This window comes from Triticum urartu, chromosome 1A (assembly GCF_056163025.1).
Source record: "Triticum urartu cultivar PI428250 chromosome 1A, HENAU_Tu73, whole genome shotgun sequence".
In the NCBI taxonomy this organism is placed as follows: domain Eukaryota; kingdom Viridiplantae; phylum Streptophyta; class Magnoliopsida; order Poales; family Poaceae; genus Triticum; species Triticum urartu.
In genome coordinates, this window is record NC_141873.1 from 367,283,560 (window position 1) to 367,290,861 (window position 7,302).

At 38.5% G+C, this 7,302-nt stretch overlaps 1 long non-coding RNA gene across 1 annotated transcript; it reads right to left on the reverse strand.

Moving 5' to 3' along the window:
* Window positions 1-1,918: 1,918 nt before the first annotated feature.
* LOC125512381 (uncharacterized) lies at window positions 1,919-3,410 on the reverse strand. The gene is made up of 2 exons (XR_015602597.1): window positions 2,859-3,410; window positions 1,919-2,762 (listed from the first exon to the last, which is right to left on the reverse strand). It is a non-coding gene; the product is annotated as an uncharacterized LOC125512381 (long non-coding RNA).
* Between the last annotated feature and the right edge of the window lie 3,892 nt (window positions 3,411-7,302).

Here is a 7,302-nt window from a genome sequence, read left to right on the forward strand (position 1 = left end):
AATGTAACGCATCATGAACTATTATTGTTGACATTACTCTTGAGGTAAAAGGTTGGAAGACGAATCTATAAGCCCCTATCTTTCTGTGTCTGATTAAAACTTTGAACCCATAAATATCGCGTGAGTGTTAGCAATTGTGAAAGACTAAATGATAGTTGAGTATGTGAAGTTTGCTGAGTCAAAGCTCTGACATAGACTCTTCCTGAAAATAAGATGAATTGCAATTTTTTGATGACTAATAACACGGTTTGTTAGTTCTCAAGAAATTTTATGATCTATACTTTAACATGTGAATAGTTTGTTACTTGATCATGAGAAGCTTTATGATATGAGCCATTGTTATGACATACTAGATCATTGATGGCGCGCGTTGCTGCGCCCGTCCATTTTATCAATAAAATGATAGGAATCTCAGTTGTACATATGATTCCACAAAACATGGCAGAGTAGTACTTTGCACATATGTAAGTTCAATCATAGAACATGTTCGCACACTCATCCATTTTGATAAAAGAATAATATAAATATTTGTAAAAACCTCTGTGGTATAATTATATATAAAAGAAGAATGGTAGTACACTGGACATATACATTCAGTAAAAACATACAATAATGTTAGTAGTTTGTCCATAATAAAAGAAGACAACAAACAAGTGATAACAGTAATACACTGTACACAAGGGAGGTAGACACGAGTTGAATTATAAAAAACTCAAAAAGTTGGCAATCACACCTGACAAACAACACTCTGCATCTTTTCAAATTTGTTGCGAAGGTAACAAATTATGTTGGTGAGGGCATGTCAATATATTATGTGATAGTAGGCCGTTTCCAAGCAAAACACAACTACAACAAGAAGAAAATATGCAAGTAGCCTACAAATTGACTGAATGCCAGTATTTGCAACAGGCAAGACACCTAAGAAAATATGAAGATGCTTTTTTTTTGTAGCTATGGGCTGTGGCCACAAACAAATGGTACCAGGTAAAGCAATGACGTAATCCCTCGTTCCCATGGAAATGGTCAGAAAAAAATCCAAATCTGATCAGTTATAATTTTCTCTCCAAGAGCTAGCAAGCCCGGGAGTAATCTAATCGCCAATTAACATCATTCCAGATGTAGTACTTAAAGAGAATGAGTAAGACAACATATCTGGTAATGGAAAAATGTTTCATTTTCCCATCATCAGATAATACCATCATACAGAAAATGATGTTGACATCCAGGCCAGACCACAAATCCAAATTTCCAAACCAGTTTAGTACTTACAGAGAAACACATGTATGGAGGCGATGAAAAGCTCTCTTGCAAATGGGATTATCGTGTGAAATCAACCTCTGAGGAAACAAAAGAAATAAAAACAGAAAAACTAAATGCAAACTTACTGATTACATATGAAATTTCTATCCAAATGGTACTAACAACAGAAAAATATTAGACAAGGTAAAATCAAATCAAGGTCATTCAGATAGCTCCATTAAAACATATGTTTTGCAATATTGTCAAGTAACATAAGGTGGGACAATAGTGCGTAACAAATACATGAAACAACAATAACAATCCAATAAAAACTGTCCAAATTATGAAACTCAAACTAAAAGAAGGTACCCAACTGATTATTGTACAGATGCATTCATTATTTCTGATAGTGGGTAACATTGTTTCAGATCTCTTCACAAGTTAATTAGTGAATACTTCTAAACATAGCTTTACTGTGTTAGAAAAGGTGGCTCATTTTCAAGTAAAGGAAATCTAATTCATCAAAAATCATTGATAATACAAGTTGCAATATGAGACAAAAATTTAATTCAAGACATGTATATACCAAATTATTGTCATTTTATTTTTAAGGGCTTTGAGTGAAAGGTTGCAGATTAGACTTTTCAAGTACATTTACCTGCAAGGCGAGCACAAGAAAAAACAAAAAATATTTCAATTAAGTGATGTTAGTAGGTTTACCAAATTATAGATCTAAGAAGCTTGCAATAACTAATAATTGAATGTGAGAATGAAAAATAATCCTATGGCATCCATACTACTTATCACTACTACTAATTCATGTAAAGATCATGAATTGTTGACGAAACCACAAAGAGGCAGCCAACCATACTATTTATCACTAATACTAATTGTTGTAAACAACAAGAATTGTTATCCATGTAATCTTCCGTCGTAAGCTTATTAGCTGGACCATTATAATGAGCAATTGCTGGGGACCTCTCTCTCTCTCTCTCTTGGATTGAGGTACAAAATCAACTAACCTGACACAAAAAAAGTTAAATGTCATTAGTACATCAATCTTAGTGTTGATCTTACTATTCAGGAAGGAGGTCCAAAGTAAACAAGTATGCAATAAAAAAATAACATGTCCATCAGTACACCGATTGTTTCAACTCCATTCTCATGAGATGCCTCATTGTTAGTTGCACATATTAATTTTAGTTTTAGTCACAGGTCAGATGGGAGAGAACCAAGGGCGTGAATATTTGGAAATAGACATATTGGGTGAAAGAAGAGTGGGCCTGAATACGCAAGAGGCTATGGCCATTGACTCTAAGGGACAAGTGCATAAGTCCAGTCGCTCAAGTTTTCGAGAAAAGATCAGCTAGATGAAGAGGAAGTTGCTCTATGTACAAAATCCTCTGGAGCATCTGCCCATCTCCTCTGGGATCCTCTCTCAGGTGGTGACTCGGGCAGTACGGCCGCGCGCCTACCAGTCTCCAAATATGCTCAAATCAATTGACCATCGCCAACAACATTACCTGTATGTACAAATTGGATTGGGAGTATGTCAGGACACAGAAATTGTTTTGTGGAAAAAGGAATTGTACATGAAAATGAAAGAAATATAGGGGGACCTGGTGTATTGTTGTTCCCATACACATGTCCTCTTGTACAGTGCCCTCCATCACCTCCAGCCTGAATTATGCAGTTGCTGGAGCACCATCGAGAAGAACAGGTTGCCGTACAAGAAGAAGAGAGGAGGATTAAATTAGAATAGGTTAAATTAGAATAGGCGTTGATCCACCGTCGCCGGCTAGGAGCAGGATGAGACGTCATCCGCTACCGCCGCCGTTTCCGCCAGAGCTATGGATGTTCATATGTGTTCCAAAGGCCAGTGGCCCATGCCGCACGCTCGCCCTGCCCAGCACCACCTCGCGCGGGTTCCATTGCCGCAACCTCAGCGGAGGCGTCGCCGGCTCGTTGCCGCTGCCGCCTTCAGGACCTGAGAGAGAAGGGGAGGGAAGATGAGCGAACTGACCTGGAGGTAGCCGCTCGAGCGCCGGATCCCCTCAGACGCCTCGCCTTGGCTGGATCCCCTGGACCGCCGATTGCCTCGCACGCGTCTCATCGGCGCTTAAGGCGCCGTTTAGTGTTTACCCCGCTGGATCCCGTTGACCACCGGTTCCCTCGCTAGCTTCGCCTCCTCAGCTGCAGATGATAAATGGGCCGTTGAGGCCCAATCAACGACAAGCCTTCAAAAAAGTCTCCAGAATAGCTGCCCATCAGGACAGGTGGCCCAGTCATGGTAAACTGGCGCTGAAACGTGATCTGACGGTGAGAAACGATCTAAATGCATAACCCGACGGCCGAAATCACTGGGGGCATGAGAGAGCTCGGTTTAGGCTTAGTTTTACTGTTCTTAATAATGATGCTAGAAAAGGTGATTGAAATTATCATTGATCAAACTTGTGCACCTGCTAGCATTCACACTTCATAAATTATTTCTTTTTTCATTTACCTACTCGAGGGCGAGTAGGAATTAAGCTTGGGGTTGCTGATACGTCTCCAACGTATCTATAATTTATGAAGTATTCATGCTATTATATTATCTGTTTTGGATGTTTATGGGCTTTACTAAACACTTTTATATTATATTTGGGACCAACCTATTAACCGGAGGTCCAACCCAAATTGTTGTTTTCTTGCCTATTTCAGTGTTTCAAAGAAAAGGAATATCAAACAGAGTCCAAACGGAATGAAACCTTCGGTAGAGTTATTTTTGGAACGGAACCAATCCAGGAGACTTGGAGTAGATGTCAGGGAAGCTTCGAGGAAGCCACGAGGTAGGGAGGTGCGCCCTACCCCCTGGGCGCGCCCCCACCCTCGTGGACCCCTCGTGGCCCCCCTAACCGACTTCTTTCGCCTATATATGTCATATACCCTAAAAACATCAGAGAGGAGAATAGTTCGGGAGTTCCGCCGCCGCAAGCCTCTGTAGCCACAAAAAACCAATCGGGACCCTATTCCGGCACCCCGCCGGAGGGGGAATCCCTCACCGGTGGCCATCTTCATCATCCCGGTGCTCTCCATGATGAGGAGGGAGTAGTTCACCCTCGGGGCTGAGGGTATATATCAGTAGCTATGTGTTTGATCTCTCTCTCTCTCTCTCTCGTGTTCTTGAGATGGTACGACCTTGATGTATCGCGAGCTTTGCTATTATAGTTGGATCTTATGATGTTTCTCCCCCTCTACTCTCTTGTAATGGATTGAGTTTTTCCTTTGAAGTGATCTTATCGGATTGAGTCTTTAAGGATTTGAGAACACTTGATGTATGTCTTGCATGTGCTTATCTGTGGTGACATTAGGATATTCACGTGATCCACTTGATGTATATTTTGGTGATCAACTTGCGGGTTCCGCTCGTGAACATATGCATAGGGGTTGTCACACGTTTTTGTCTTGACTCTCCGGTAGAAACTTTGGGGCACTCTTTGAAGTACTTTGTGTTGGCTGAATAGATGAATCTGAGATTGTTTGATGCATATCGTATAATCATACCCATGGATACTTGAGGTGACATTGGAGTATCTAGGTGACATTAGGGTTTTGGTTGATATGTTTCTTAAGGTTTTATTCTAGTACGAACTCTTGAATAGATTGATCCGAAAGAATAACTTTGAGGTGGTTTTGTACCCTTCAATAATCTCTTCGTTTGTTCTCCGTTATTAGTGACTTTGGAGTGACTCTTTGTTGCATGTTGAGGGATAGTTATATGATCCAATTATGTTATTATTGTTGAGAGAACTTGCACTAGTGAAAGTATGAACCCTAGGCCTTGTTTCCTAGCATTGCAATACCGTTTACGCTCACTTTTATTACTTGTTACCTTGCTGTTTTTATAATTTCAGATTACAAAAACCTATATCTACCATCCATATTGCACTTGTATCACCATCTCTTTGCCGAACTAGTGCACCTATACAATTTACCATTGTATTGGGTGTGTTGGGGACACAAGAGACTCCTTGTTATTTGGTTGCAGGGTTGTTTGAGAGTGACCATCTTCAACCTAAGCCTCCCATGGATTGATAAACCTTAGGTCATCCACTTGAGGGAAATTTGCTACTGTCCTACAAACCTCTGCACTTGGAGGCCCAACAACGTCTACAACAAGAAGGTTGTGTAGTAGACATCAAGCTCTTTTCTGGTGCCGTTGCCGGGGAGGTGAGTGCTTTAAGGTATATCTTTAGATCTTGCAATCGAATCTTTTAGTTTCTTGTTTTATCACTAGTTTAGTTTATAAAAGAAAATTACAAAAAAATGGAATTGAGTTTGCCTCATATGCTGCATCTTTTTAATATTTTTCGTGAGAATGATGGAAAGGAAAATTGTGCTCAAGTGCTAGAAGAAGAAGTCTATAAAATTTTTGGCACTAAATCTTTGAATGATGAGCATGATTGCAATGTTGTTAGTATGAAATCCTTGAATATCCATAATACTAATGATGATTGCACTAGTCATGATGAAAATGTCTCTTATAAGCATGTCATTTTTTGTGGAGTGCATAGAGTTTGCAAGTACACCCCAAATAGGGAAGATATATTTTGCAAGAGGCATAAGTATTTGGAAACTAAGTGGTTGTAAGAAAGGCTAGATGTTTGTGCTGAAAATTTAAACTTTTTTAGCCGTACTTGTGAACTTTGCAATGAACGTGGTCATTTAAGTCTCCAATGCAAATTGTTTCATGATCGAATCGTGTCCAAGAATTGTGATGACTTGATTTCCCTTGCATATCATAATGAACTTAGTTTGCTTTTGGGTTATGAAGAAATGAAACGTATAACTAAGGATCTTCCAGAATTTGTCCTTGATAAAGTTCTTGATTTTGATCTAGAAGAAATTTTTATGTATTGTGCGGTGAATTGCATTGAAAATTCTTATATTGCCAATTACATAAAGACAAGAAAACAAATAGGATATGAAGAGAATACTAAAGAAAGGGAAGAGACTTCCCAATATCCTCCTATTATTTCTTATGATGAATCAGGTAACGAGGAGGAGCCTTCTATTCAACCAATCTCATTAATAAGGAGCTCAAAAAAGAGGGTTAAACCCACACATGATGTGAAGAAGAAAAAGAAAAGACGGAGAAGCAAAGGTAATAAGGTAATCCTCCCAAATGATGTTGCTCCTATTACTCATTGTGATGATGATAATTGTTATATTATTGGTGCTATCCATACTATTAATGATGAGAGTGATTATGCTTATGATATAAAAAGGCCCAAGCTTGGGGATGCTATGTTTGATGAGAATGACATGTTTGAGAATGTATTTGCTGCAATTAATGTTTGTCCCAAGCTTGGGGATGCTATGATTAATGAATATGATATTTTTAGTCTCCCAAGTTTTGATATGCAAATTTATTATGATGTTAGCATGCCTCCTATTTATGATGGTTATATTGATGAAAGTGGGTTCGGAAGATGTCAACTTTAGGAAGTAATGATCCCACTATTTTGGAGGGTGTTGAATCTTATTGTGACAATTATAAAAGCGGATTTGGAGAGGTCATGACTTTATTTAGTAATGATTCCACTATCTTGGAAGAGGTTTCAATCGATTATGATGAGAACAAAGTTGCTACTTATGATAATTATTGTGATGATACGTATGCTATAAAAAGTAGTGATGATTATAATTATAAAACTTGTCATGATTATGATAACCCTTTTTCTGAACATTGCTCTTTTAATGTGGAAACAATTTATAGTATTCGAGTCTCTTATGATACTCCTACTATTCCGAACGACAAGAATTTTGCTTATGTGGAGGGTATAAAATTTCTATGCTTGTAGATCATGAAAAGAATGCTTTATGTGATAGTTATATTGTTTAATTAATTCATGGTGCTACTGAAAATTATTATGAGGGAGGAACATATGCTTGTAGGAATTGCAATAATATCAAGTTTCCTCTCTATGTGCTTAAAGTTTTAAAAGTTATGCTTGTTTTGCCTTCCTATGCTAGTTGATTATTGTTCCCATAAATTGTTTGCTCAAAAAATCCCTATGCATA